This window comes from Papilio polytes, unplaced genomic scaffold, assembly GCF_000836215.1.
Source record: "Papilio polytes unplaced genomic scaffold, Ppol_1.0 DF821511.1, whole genome shotgun sequence".
In the NCBI taxonomy this organism is placed as follows: Eukaryota; Metazoa; Arthropoda; class Insecta; order Lepidoptera; family Papilionidae; genus Papilio; species Papilio polytes.
The window spans coordinates 2,182,211-2,197,459 of record NW_013527693.1 but is presented as its reverse complement, the minus strand read 5'-3'; the positions used below and the strand labels follow the sequence as shown (position 1 = coordinate 2,197,459).

The 15,249-nt window shown below is 31.6% G+C and overlaps 1 long non-coding RNA gene across 1 annotated transcript in view; it reads left to right on the top strand.

The window, feature by feature from the left end:
* The first annotated feature begins 11,317 nt into the window (after window positions 1–11,317).
* Window positions 11,318–15,249, top strand: part of LOC106108501 — a 5,367-nt gene continuing 1,435 nt past the window's right edge. Inside the window, exons 1-4 of the long non-coding RNA XR_001225941.1 lie at window positions 11,318–11,473; window positions 11,987–12,073; window positions 12,172–12,991; window positions 13,390–13,562. This is a non-coding gene — a long non-coding RNA (uncharacterized LOC106108501). The remainder of the gene's footprint in view (window positions 11,474–11,986; window positions 12,074–12,171; window positions 12,992–13,389; window positions 13,563–15,249) is intronic.

The window sequence follows — 15,249 nt, the reverse complement described above, 5'->3', positions numbered from 1 at the left end:
GTCAGTAAATTCGTTTTATCTTGATAGAGAAATCCCCACAAGTCACACACTCGGTTTCGTGTGACAAATGAGCACATATCAGTAACCGCGGCAGTCTGCGAACCTTTTAAATAAAGATTCCCCTCCTCGATCTGTTTCTCGTAGATTTATTCGCTAAATTCGTACTTTATTTAAATGTAAGTTCCAACTCAATCTGATATTTTAATGAGGTGTTATTTACGACAATTACAAGTGCTATTATAAATTAAATAGTAGCTTATCTTTTAAGAAATATCTACAAAGATTTATGTATCGTATATTAATAGTTGGTTTCCGAGCTACATTTAAATATTCATTAGCGTTTTTGGTTGGATACATTAAGTGCGTTTAAGAAGTACGTAACTTGAGTTTCACCCCGTCAAATCTTAGGTCAACCTAAAAGTAATGAATGACTAGGTAATCATACTAATAATGTGAAAGTTTAGATGGGTGGATGGATGGATGTTTGTTAGAGATTGTAGTCCAAACGGCTGAATGGATCTGGATGAAATTTGGCATACATGTAGAGGATAGTCTGGAAGAATATATAGGCTATTTTCTTTTTTTCTTAATAATACTACGCGGACGGAGTCCTAGGCGGAAGCTAGTGATAAAATATATAGAATCTTTAGAAACCCAGCATGTGATGTATATCATTTATATTGTTGTTAGGTTTTTGGATGTCTGTTACTACAGCTTTTGTTACTTATCTTACCTATTTACATGTTTTGCGTAAAATATACAGAACAATTAAACAAATAATTATGTTGATTGATTTGTTCAATTTGACGCCCATTTTGTCTCTTTACTGTAACTCTCATTCGTCCTACGACTTGCCTAATGACCAGAGGATAACATTGCATCATAGCGTTATATCTCCATGTTATTTGCATCTATAATTGTATCATAATTTTCTGTTAAACAGCACAAAATATCAACAACGTTTATCTTTTCTTATAATTCATGGTCGATGACGCTTTCCTTTATCTTTTGCAAAGATAAGTCCTGATTTATAAGAGTCGTGTGCCGCGAGTCGTGCCCGACAATCTTTTGTGCATTTCAGTCCCCCCGGTCTATCAAAGGGAACTCGTTATTTATTGTGTCAACAGTACGTTCGCGAAATTTATTTGAGACAAGAGTTCAAAGATTTGACTCCATTTAAATATTTCAATTTTGTTCATGTAATTTTGATTAACGACAGCGAAGAGAGAACTTTTATAATATACTAGCTGTTGCTTGCGACATCGTCCGCGTGAAATTAAACAATAATGAAAAACAGCCTGTTACTCACTGATAACGTAGCTTCTTAATGGTAAAAAACATTTTGAAATCGGCCCAGTTATTTTTTCGTTATTATTTTACATACAAAAATATAAATCTTTCCTCTTTCTTCTTTAGTATAGATATAGACAAGCAATATTATGTGTATCCTAACATATTAAATTGTGTAAACTTAGTGACTATTATCCTGTATAGTAATACAGTCTTATTTGTGTAAATAAAATTTAAAAAGATATAAAAAATAACAGTAACTGTGAATGCATTCTGTTAATAAGTTTAACTTATGATAATACACGTGGGTGCTTGTGAGATAACATCAATGAAAGTTGTCTGTTTGGACGCGGGGTGAATGACGTCATAAATTAATTATTTAATTGTGAATTAATGTTAAATAGCTGTTAGGAATTATTTCTTCGATGTTATATTCACAGATAACCAAGAGTTAGATCAAAACTGTTTTAAATAATTTACATTAGTACATTAGTGAATTGTTACTTACGAAGTAAAGCAATATTTTGTGTCAGTGTAAATAAACTAAACATCTAATATAACATGTTTTTAGACTCTTTCGTTACTTGCAATATCTTGATACTTAGTGATAAAATGTAGGTGAGTGCATTGTAAAACCATAAAGTGTTAAGAATAAATGTGGATGGTTACAAAGGAAGAGGAAAACCGAAGAAAGTATGGATGGATTATGTGAAAGAGGATATGCTTAAGAATGGAGTGGATTCAGAAATGATGGCTGATAGAGATGTATGGAAGAGCAGCACATACTGTGCCGACCCTCTGTAAGGGGTAAGGGCAAGTTGATAATGATTTCATAATAATGTACAGATATCAATGTATTCTTTATGTTGATAATCTTTTTTTGTGATTTTTATTCAACCATTTTATGGACAAATGAAAATCTTCGGGTTTCAAATAAGAACCTTATTGATTAATGTAAAAAGAACTACGAATAATTTGAAAATTACCCGAAACACGATGTGTTGCTTGTCTGATAAAAAGTTGCCAAAGATGACATATTTCTAAAAGCACTAAAGGAATTACAACTACAGTCCTAGGGCTATCGCTCCATTCGTATTTGAAATTATAGACATTAGTATAGGCATTTCTATTGAGTGGGAAGTGAATCCTACTCGACTAGTCGAACCTGTTGGTAAGCACCGTTGTAATGACTGTTCCTTAGAAGCCTCGAGATAAACCTGAGGAAATTACTATTGCATAACTGCAACTGGGCGTTCTTTACATAGATAACGTTTTTACGCAACAGTTTCAAGAATAACTATAAAATTATAACTATACTAGCTTACGCCTGCGACTCCGTCCACTTGATATTAAAAAAAAAGTGAAAGCCTATTTGTTTTTCCAAAGTATCCTATATGTCTATGCCAAATTTCATTGAAATCTGTTCAGCCGTTTAGGCTACAAACTCTAACAAACATCCATCCATCTAAACTTTTGCATTTATAATTTTAGTAAGATTTATAAAAGAACTCTGTATACTTTTGTGGTGATTTTGAACACGTGTGTTTTATAATAAAGGAATACTATGTTTAATAGATATAAAACGATAACACATTAATTTAAGCTTTTCAAACTGATGTTTAAATAGGTGCACAAGGTTGTAAATTTGCCGCAACCTGTCTTTTTATTACCATTAGAATCTTATATTAAAGTAAGGAAAATGTTACTTTAATATATTTTAAAATTCATATAAAACCATGTACGCAAAAAGATATAAAATTTCATCGATACAATCTGATAGTATCGTAACAAAACATTTTTCACTATCCACGATTCGTATGCGCATAATTTAAATTCGCGTTCCGTTCTCACCTCGTGAATGCATCTTGATTTCCTGCAGGACGTCGATATGTGCGATTGTACAGGAATTCGGAATAGCATAGATATTTTGTACTGAGCTACCAAATAACGTTTCGAATAGAAATAGATATAATAGAAATGATTTTTATTGAAAAATAACAATTACAATGACAATTACAATTACAATGACAGTTATACCAACTAAAAGATAAATACAAATCGTGGTTAATATACGATTAATCTGGTGATGCCCACACTACGCAATGCCTGTATCGTGGGCATCGAAAAAAGCAGGAAAAAACTTTTCATACATTAATTACTAAAAACCTACGCTTACGGCGTTTCGGTATATTTTATGAATTACGAGCTGTTGCCCGCTACTTCGTACGCGTGGTATTAGAAAACACACTAACTATAAAAATTACAAAAAGCTACGTATCCCTCCGGAACCGGACATTTCTCGGGGATGAAGCTTATCACATGTGTACTCCAGACTTTGTTTTATATCTGTGCCAAATTTCAATAAGATATGTTGAACCGGTGCAGAACGATCGAGTAAACATTAAAAAACTAAATCAATGAATCCAACGGGAACCGTAACTATTCCAGGGATAAAAAGTAGCCTATGTGTTCTTCAAGACTATGCTCTAAACCTGTGCCTGTGCCTAAATTTCATGGAGATCCGTTCAGCCGTTTAGGCTACAAACGCTAATAAACATCCATCCATCCATCCATCTATCCACCCATCCATCTATCTAAACTTTCGCATTTATAATATTAGTAAGATATATTGCTCCAGTATAAATGAAAAAAAAATATGCAAGATGATATATGACATATAAAATAATAATAATATAATGTATAGACGGATGTTATTTGTATCATACATTAATATAATAATAAAATATTGATTATTTCAATACATTCACAAACAAAAAAGGAATATTTGAAATATCCATTTAGCAATCTTATACGGAATGAATACTAATTAAACTTGATATCAAAATATGAAACGTATATACTCGGCTCTCAAAGTCAATTACAAATTAAAAAAAAAATCGAGGAATAATATTAAAACCACGGTAACTAAGTCATCTGTACTAATCTTATAAATAAGAAAGATTTGGATTTTTTTTATGTATTGTAATAACTCAAAAACTACTGAACAAAACTATCAGCACCAAAAAGAGCTATTTTATCACTGAGTAGGCCTTGTTTTTTTTACTTTTTTAATTTCACTCAGACGAAGTCACGAGTAAAAGCTAGTAAAATTATAAAGTCACAGAGAAAAATAAATAAATTGTCTTATTAATTTGACGTTTTTTATTAAGTTTTGCTACAACGAATGTATGTAATAATTAGCTACAGTAAATCGCATTAATTCCAGTATATGCATTTACGTGTCACATACATTCTGCTATAAAAGCTTTAAGCTCATGAATATCTCAGAAATTGTCAGCCGATGAAGAATAATGGCGTGAGGATTGCGAGGGTATTTTAAATAAAAGATTTATGTTGACGTCAGAGGTAATATAATTTTATTTCTTAGTCTATCTACCTTGATACCGAAATATATTAATTTTGCATTATACCTATGTTTTCTGCATTGCATTTCATAGACTTTTCATGTCCCAATGAAGATGGCAAATTTAAATATTAAATTCAATACTAATCGCCGTGATAGTTAGAAGACATATTGATTTTTTTTTTTCGTTCTGTTGTTTTTGTGTTATGAAGTGTTTGGTTGCAAATATGATATGTTTTAGGTGCATCATGTTATTCCCAAAGGTTGTTTCGCTGCATTTTTACTCATTATATTACACGCCCGAACACTTATTGTTGTTACTTTGTATAGATGTTTGTATAATTTAATTGCAATAAATAAATAAAATAAACATTATCTCACAAAACAACGATTACAACAGTAATGAGCAATGTAATATATTTCTATCAACTTGTTTTATTAAAATCGACCCAGACGACGCCGGGCACGAGCTTGTAAGTAAATTTGTTTACATTTTATAATGAGTAAAATTTTTATTACTCATGTCATATAATTTCTTTACAAACTTGCTACAGAAGGTACAGTCATTAATGTTCGGCGCGATCACTCGGTAAATTATAACTTGCAATTTTCTATTTCTTGTACTCGTATGTATCCGGCGCAAAACTAATTATATAACGGATGCACTAATGATCACTCACTATGAAAACATTAAGAAAATGTAATCAATTGTTTATAGGTATGTGGTAAATATTTAATACTAGATTTAGCCCGTGACTCCGTCCGCGTGTAATTAAAAAAGCAGCCTATGTGTTTTTCCAGACTATGTTCTACATCTATGCCAAAATTCATCGAAATCCGTTCAGTCGTCTAGGCTACAAACTCTAACAAACTCCATCTAAACTTTCGCATTTATAATATTAGTAACTATCTATGTATTAATTACAATATATACATATCGATGTGATTTCTAAGTGCAAGTGCAGTTGATACTGTCATATTGAAGCAACTTACGCAACACTGCGTAATTATAGTCATAATTTTATTAAAATAATCTGAAACATAGCATTTAGCCTAAATCATTAAGGACATAATTTACATTATTTTGTCAACGTCCTTTTGTAATTACTTCAAAGATATTACATATGCGTTATCACAAAATCAAAATCAAGTACAATAAAAGTGTAAGAATAACATATTTTTACAAATAAACCTAGAATTAAAAATACAAATAGCATGGAAGAGAGGCCGGAGTGTCGGTACAAAAAGTTTATGGCAACATGGGCGATAAGACCTCACCTTACGCATTTGTCTCTTACTGGACCGTAAGCATACCGTACTATATATATACCTATCAGATCATACCTAAAAACTATTATAAAAATGTAATTTCATTGTGAGCGTTAAATGATAACAGAAATGGGTAGGAAATAAAATACCTCGACTGTATTGTGTTTTTTCGTTAGGCGTATTGCAAAATCAACTGCTTTAGGCAATGTGGGATGGGAGAATTGAACATTAAAATACGCTTCCATTGTGAGGTCTGGACTGAATAAATATTTAACTTGCATACCACCCAGCGCGGCTCGCACAAAGGTTCGTATTATACATGCATGATTGATCTTTGAAGGGCAGCCTTAACTGAATTGAACTAGTTATATTTATAATTGGACCTTTCATTGCTACCGAGACCGTGGTGGCATCAATAAAAAGACTGAGAAATTGACCAGTGCCCTTTTTCAATCGTTCTATTGACTAACAATGCAGTATTATCATGCAACTAAGTGTTCAAGCTTTTCGAATATAGAAAGTTACTGATACACAATACAAGTCCAACGTGTCATTATTGCCCGACAGTTTACATTAGGACTTTTTGCTCGTATAAATGAGTATATATCTAATTTTTGAGCATGAATATTTCGTATTATGCATGTTTTTTTGTAACCTAAACAACTTTCCCGATTTGGAATTAATTTGAACCAATCTAGCTGACTCCTTAACACTTTAATAAGCTTTCTTTATTAGTAGCTTTCGAATCTATTCCGTTTAAATACTACGACTAACAAAAGTTATACGTTAAGTTACTATACTGACATCTCTCACAAATGTTAAGCAATATCGAGTAGCTTTAACTTATCTCTGAGTTAAACATTTTAGTTAAAGTAGAGGCCGTTAGATGTCGCTCTTTAACATTACTCAACTCCTTACCTCGTTCAATAGTACTACATATAATCTTACTAAATACTAACTGCAATCAAATAAAAAACAAATGAAAATATTGAACATATAAAAATGACAGAAACACGAATCTCTACGGAATGTTTATTACAACTAAATATGTTTAAATCTAAACCGGTTTCTCGCTGCAGTTCCGTTCGCGTCGAATTAGCACAAAACAAAAGCAAGTAGCCTATGTATTCTTCCAGACTACGCTCTACACCTTTGCCAAATTTGGGGATCTATTTAGCCGTTTAGGCGATAAACTCTAGCAAACATTTTTCCATCCATCTATACTTTCGCATTAAAAATATTAGTAAGATATGAATAACATCAGTACATGTTAAAAGTGAATACTGACCAGCATATTTCAACATAGGAATGACATCAATATGAAAACGATTTATTTATTTGAAAATAAATTAAAAGTCTGTGCAAATACCGATGTCAATTTCAGAACGTGATGAATGGGCGCCGGAGATCGTTTGTATTGAAATAGACCGATCAAATCAACGGATTGCCAGTCGGTTTTAGTAATATTTTGTGCTATAACAGATTAAAATTCTATCTTAATATTTCTATCCTAGTATTCAAATCAAATTTGTCGGATTTTAAACGTTAAAGTTTCTAATTTTAGTTTAATAAAATGATATGTTCTTGTATGCCCTTAAATCTTTTCTATTTATAACTTTTGAGTGTAGATTACATGCATTATTTTAGACGAGAGCCTTCAGATAGCGTTGTCTATTAAGTAGTCTTAGTATTCACGAGGGAGGCTTTAGTTTAGTTTAATATAATACCCCTATATAAAGGTAGGAGTGAGTATAGTTTAAACTTTACTATAATGTAAACTTGTTTAAAGATGTCAAGGGTTACTTATCATCCACTTCATCTTCATTTAGAACGTTGGAATGACCTTGCAAAGTTCTGCAAGCCACAGTATATAATCACAAATGTAAATTGGTGTATTTGTTTTACTCTGTGGTTTTGCTTTCTGAATTCAAATTCAAAGCATCCGGTAGCGCGAGGTGTGACGTAATCTACGTCTGAATTATTTAACCGTGAGTCGTCCTTCACTAGACATTTAAATTATTCCGCTCCTCCGCCGCGCCGTATCTCCCACCTAATTTACCTCTAACAACATTTATGTTTTCAATTTAATATCACGTCTATTATAAATATAGTTTTTGAGTTATACTACGTTAAAATTAATATACGCATATGTATTTAATTGTCGAAGTTGTAACTAAAGAGAGGAAGTAACGCTGGTCGTATAACAAATTTTCTTAACAGTTTATTATTGTCTGACTTTATTGAACAGAGTAAAGGAGGTGCAGATAAATGATTCCCTTTTCTGTACATTATTCCCTAGCTAAATCTATCTCGGAAATAACTGGCCATCGTAAATTATCTTGGTTAAGGAGTAAAGGCTCATTCGTTAGTAAATATGAATTACACAATCTTCTTTATTATTATAATGGTGCAGGAAAATCGCAATACTGGCCGTGTTGAAGACTTTTGTGCAATTTAATAGGTAATTTGCAGCGAGGATTGCTCGCTATGAAATATAAAGCACTCGCCTCTGTGGTTCGCTGTTAATAGCATTGCGAAGTGTTTTTGAAAAATGTTTTTATATTCGACGCTTGTTGATGTTAGCGGCTATCCATATTGGAAGTTGTTTCGAAAAAAGAATATAACTCTTTTACAATCCTATTTAGTTTATCGAATAAATATTGAAAACATCTATAACAATATTATGAAGTGGAAAATTTTGTTCGATTGTATTGAAATAATCCAAAAACTAGTGGGCCTATTTCAAAAATTCTTTCACCATTAAAAAGCTACGTTGTCAGTGAGTAACCTAGGGAATGTTTTATATTTTTTTATAAATTCATACAGACGTAGTCACGGGCGAAAGTTAGTATTAAATAATAACAATCAAAAAAATTAATTAGTAGCAGAAGTTAAGCAAGAAATAAGTGTTAATTTAGTAATAAACGCAGTTAAAATAATCTGCACAGAATATTCAAGTCAAGTTAGTGTTTGTTAAAATTAGCATCATGAGAAAGTCCAAGTGTAGCGACTTACAACTACCGAACAAAGCTGTTTCTCTACCAAGTTAGTTAGGCATAACTAAAGGTTTTAGATAACCCCAAATATAATATACAATTTAATACGCAGATTTTTTTAAGAAAACCAGCGACTATTAATTGTTAAATGATAACTCGCTTGTCGTCACGGTTCAGCAGTTTAGGCTCTAAATCGTCACTAAGAATTACATGTCTTACATACATATGATACAATTCAAACAAACAAAATACATTCCCTCTCATCACTTGGGTAAAAAAGTTGCAATGTAAAACGATATATTCTGTCTTCGTGTGGTATTCGTATGACCTTAATCCTTATTTTATTTTATTATAGTTAATAATAATATTTAGATCACAAAAGCGAAAATTTTGTTGGCTATTCCAAAAAAACAGTTGAATCAATCCTTAAACGCTTTTGTTTTTTACTTTAATTCATTTTAGTATTTGATGAATAAATTGGCCGGCGAATGACGTCGGTTATCCTCTTTTGTTCTCTTTACGATCTATTTTTTTTTTATAAAATGTGCGTTAAATACTGTCCGTTGATTTATATATGCAATTTTGTTATACGGAAAAGAACAGAATGGACGTAAAAATGCTTTTACCTCGATAAATTGGAATGTTCAATGTTCCAGCGAATATTCTTTCCACTTTGTCAATACTAAAATTTTTAAGTTCCTGACTAAATAAAATATTGAACTATATTTGTAATATTTTTGTTACAAATTCGTTCTGTCTACTCCAACTAAGCAAAAACGTTTAATATTATTTGGGTCCCATCAGTCTTTACCTTCCGAATTTAATTTTTAAGCACTGTTTTTCAAATTAAATGATGACAAAGTTAAAAGTACTACCTATTGCTCGCAACTTCGTCCCCGTAAAATTATAAAAGCGAATTAAAAAAATCATAGATAAATTACCTTTCTAACGGTGAAACCAATTTTATATAGACTCAGTAATTTTTGAGAATTGACTCTTTTCAATACAAATCTTTTCTCTTTGTAATGATAGTAAAGATAAAATAATAAAAATAAATTCAGTTACTTTAGTGACGACGAATATGAGAGATAGGTTTATTACTAAGACGTTCTTGATCACATATTCTATGTAAAGTTATAGTTTAGTCTCACTACATTAAGTAGGAATAGTATTAACAAGAGAATAGTAATAAATAACACGGGGAGGGTCTAGTTTCGTGACTCCACACCGCGGCTCATCACTACAGAACGTGTTTAAACTCACAACTACCCAGTTACAAATTACTATTATATCAAACTAGTTGTTCCCGTGCGGCTTCATCCGCATGAAATTATAAAAAAATATTTTATTGTTTACATTTGTTAAATTCTGAATAGTAAATGTCTAAATTACCATTACGATAATAAGCTAGATGCCTCAATGTTGGCAGCTTGTAGTTTATGGTCACTTTCCCACATGGAGGTTTTTAAATTTATTTACCCTCTAAGTTTAATAGTGTGAAAATAGCCTAAAGCGTGTCATAAATGTAGGGCTTTTTATTACAGAACGAATTATTCAAAAATACACTGTAATTGCTGACATTTTAAGCCACAAAGTAATGTATGTTTACGCTTTATTACATTAGTATAGAAGTATAGATTGACACTACTGGTTCGACAAAATTTGTCGTAGTCAACAATATTTCTATTAATAGTTGAGCAATCAAACCGTAGGTTTTCACTGTGCAACACATGACAGTTTTTGTATAGGCATTTTGACAATGGAAACCTACGCTAACAACAATATTCTTTGGTAGGTTTTATATGATACAGTTTGATGTAACATTTCAATTTACGCAGCAAGTTTTGTTAATAAAATCGATGGAGGGTCTGAAACGGCTCAAGATGCGGGTTCTTAGACCCGTATATTTGCTACCCTTCAATTGACAGTAGAATTGGATCCCGAATTGTAACCTTTGAAGTAGAATTTCTGATCAAGGTTGTCCGCAATATGTCGAATGAATATACACTCAATAATACGTTAGTTTCATCAAAACTTTCCTAAGCATTTACTCAAACTTCATATTAATATTATAAATGCAAAAGTTTCGACGGATGGATGGATCTTTGTTAGAGTCGGTAGCTTAAACGGCTAAACGGATCTGGATAAAATTTGGCATAGGTGTGAAACATAGTCTGAAAGAACAGGCTACTTGCTTTTGTTTTGTTTTTTAATTCCACGCGGACGGAGTCGTGGGAAAATGGTAGTAAGTTATATGTATACGCAAATTAATTGTAACTTTTTGATCGATTTAAGTAACTGTCATATAAAAAATTTGAGTACTGGCTGAATGAGATAGATATCAAGGCGGCGATCGAACAGTTGACAGTTGTCATTTAATGGTGGAATAATGCACTTTGGTTGTGTGCATGTATACAACTAATTGGTTAGGCTCTGTAAATGTTTGCAATCCTGTTAGATCGTGTTGTGAAGTTTTCACCAAAAATTTTAGGACGGTGTTTCTGAAATCACATGATTGTTATTTCATTATCTCCGACGCTAGCCCATAATGGAGGTAAGTACCGTGTATATAATCTAACTACGTGTATATAATTTATACCTACAAGAGAATATATTTATTCGTATTTCTAAAAGAAACGATAAATCCAAAAAGTTTTAAAAATAACTCCCCTGTGTGCAAGTTAGCTTGGTGAATGTAAATGTTCGCATACGTTCTCACAAAGTAATGCTATAGGGAACGTTCCTTTTTCTAATATAAAGCTGTGACCTTAAAATATATTGAGGACAAGAACACTTTAGGTAGTACAGAATGTTTCAATTTATGATTTTTATCTTATAAATGTGTTGACTTCAATGACATATTACTGCAATAAGTATATCTTTTACATTGCCATAGAGGATTTTGTTTTATTTATCACGCATTTTCTTAGTTAACATTAGTTATCTATACTTCTATACTGTTATAATAAATAAACACTTCTTTGTGGCGTAAGATATCAGAAGTTACAGTATTTTTTTTAATAAAAACCCCTACTCCTACGTCACGCTTTAGGCAATATATTTTCAGGCTATTTAACTTAAGGGGTAAAGAAATTAAATAAATAACCTAATGCTGGAAAGATACTATTAGCTACGAGCTGCCAACATCAAGGAGGTAAATTTATCCTTGCCATTTTTCCACTTGAATTTTGACATTTGCAATTATGAATGTCACGAATGTAAATTAATAAAATAACATTTTTAAAATTATAGACGAATGAAGCCGCACGGAAACTGCTATTTTGGAAGCTAAAAAGAAGGAGAAGGAGAAGAAAAGAACTACTTACAACTTATTTAAGATTTGAAAAATAAATATGGATAAATTCAATTTTTGTCAGGAAATTTTCGTTATCAAATCGAACGCCGGCTTCGCGAACAAATGACTATTGAATTTATGTCAATTTGAATTACTTGTCATTTCATTCGGCAAATATACGTCGGTGTGAAAAACACGTTTCCATTAATGTGACGCAGCTTTTAATTTTTTTTTTCAATTTCAAAGGTTTAAACTTTTTTACGAGCAATGTAAATAACCGCTTTACACTATAGAAATTCAAAAGTCTAAGTTCGCTTTGTAATTTTATTGGAATTAATATAAAAATGAACGTTTTGTTAGATACATCGTTTTTTCAAAATTGTGGCATCAGTTATCTAGAAAAATCGTGTAGCAAATATTTATAAATTTATAGTGATAAAAACTTTCATGTCAAACTTGAAATTGTGATTAAGTAATTTGAATGAATACACTTTGAAACGTGGAATTAACACTCTACTTACTAAATGTAAAAAACAAACAGAAATTAAATAAGTATAAACGTGAAAGGAAAAATTAAGCGAAAAAATGAAGGTTGGCATTTCACACAAATTTGATTGGATTTGCGAGGATTTGTGTTCGTCTACGTCAAATTCATCGTGCCACAAATGAGAGCAGAAAATCCTCGGACGAAAAAAAGAAAATAATATCACGTCTACTGGAAAATGGTGTTACTTTTGGAACAAAAGAATATATTTTTCACCACTAAAATAAAAAAAGGTTATTGCTCTCATTTTTTATTAAAGGTTGATTTACATTTAGAAATGTATACATTGAAATGTTACCAAACTGTTAAATAGTCCATTTAAAATATGTTTTTACATAGTTAAAATATTTTTTAAAGATACACATTCCTATTAGATGCCCATCTTTCTCTATCAGAATCTATTTACCATATTACCTAAGACATCGATGTCGCCAGCAACTTCTCATTTGTAGCCAATAATGCAAACTAGATTGCCGTTTGAGGAATCAATAGTAGTAAAAATAAATTAATTTCGTTTGATAAAGGAATTGTTACTTTTTGAAATATGACCAAAATCACGTTTCGCTGCGCTGTTAAAAACAAATGACAGACGATTGAAATGAGAAAAAATAGAGAAATATGTATGTGACAGGTGTGTGGTGGCCCCCGTGTTCTATTGCGGACGCGTCATGCGAGTAATCGATTTGTCTGGACGCTGCTGAGCCGTGGCTTTCGTGACTCGGGGAACTTCTACCACAATGTACGATAGCTAGACTGCAAATATCTAGGACATAGACAAATTCAAACGTCTATCGTCTTCTGCAGGTAAATAATTGCCTTGTAGTTATATGCAATGGTTACAAAACAGTCTTATATGTTTGTAGTTTATACCAAATAACATCGAAATCAGTTCAGCTGTTTGGGCTACAAACTCTAACAAACATCCATCCATCCATCCATTCATCCATCTTAACTTTCACATTTATAATATTAGTTTATGATTAGTATGATAAACATTAGAAATTAAACACAGTATCTATCGAAAACTGGTTCAATTGAGGAAAATAGCCCTTATAGTCCTAACGAGTTCACATTCTCTTTACAGCAATAATTTTGTATTCATCTCAACATTCTAAAAATACTTAAGAGTACGATTCAGTATAAAAACTTTAGTTCTCAAAAAATTACGCTCCGTAAAAGTTTCGTAGTCTGTCTGAATGTCAAACAGTATTTGTGTTAATAATGAAAACATTTCAAGGAGCTTCCTAATAAGATTTTCAGGTTTACCTATACCAAACATTCTTGAGAATACAAACAAGATCCGAAAATTAAAATTGCGAATGTTCGAATATTTGGTTTTAATTTAACGTGAACAAAGTGATGTATTATCTTATAACCATATTTCTTAAGTAATTCAGTTGCATTTTCACTAAGCTTTATTTCCCTGCTATTTCTACTAATTAACAAGGAGTTTATTTGCTACGAGAGAACTTTTTCTCAAAGGCGCAAAGTTCCTTTCAACGTACTTTCTTTAATTCCGATTTATCACGTTTAATTGACCGTAAACATTTTCTACAAGAGCTCGGAGGAAAAATAAAAAGTTTTCTTTTTAACTTACTTTTGATATAATTTATTGCATGTTGCCAATATGCATTTATTTAGCTTATTTTATTGATATAAAATAATTTTTACTATGATTTGAGACAGATACTTAACAATGACACACATTTTGGTAATCATTGCCTAATATATTTTTCAGGATCAAAAGTTTCAACGGCAACGTCCTTTTTAGCGTAGGTAGGCATATTAAACACAACGATTTGGTTATCATTTTAGGTACGTAGTAACAATTTCAATTTCTCAAATAACGTAAAGAAATTTACGTTATGAATATTCCAAAGTTTTAATGATTCCGCTATTCCATTTTTATAACGGAGTTCTAATCAGTTTAATGATGGTATATTTTTAATGAATTCCTAAGTACTGAAATAACAACATAAATCATATGGCAGGAGACTATCGTGCTATTAGCATGTGCTATGCCATCTCCACTAGATTGCTTTTTGATTAATGGGCAAGATGATTAATCGCTTTCAACGTAAACTTCTAAAGTTTATTGAGTGCATAGCGAACTTTATTGTTTCTATGAATTGTAAGAAAATCATTATTTTTACAACAAATAAAAAAATAACACGGCTGTCTCATAGGAGTTATGTTTTCACGCACATGTGTAGATAACACTGTAATAGCTAGTATGGAATATACATAGTAGTGGTGAAATAGTTTTGCAGAAAAGTTTCCAGAGTTAAATCAGCAAACATGTTGGAAATGTTGACTCTCTAAATAGAGCGCATGTATATGGCCTATTTTACACTTTTCTAACACAAATTTCAACATATTAAATAGCCCTCATAGTACACAGCGTGGGGAAACAGAAATGATTAAAGGTTCTTTTATGTAGTACTAGCTGTCGCTGACTTCGTCCACGCAATACTAAGATAAAAAAGTAACC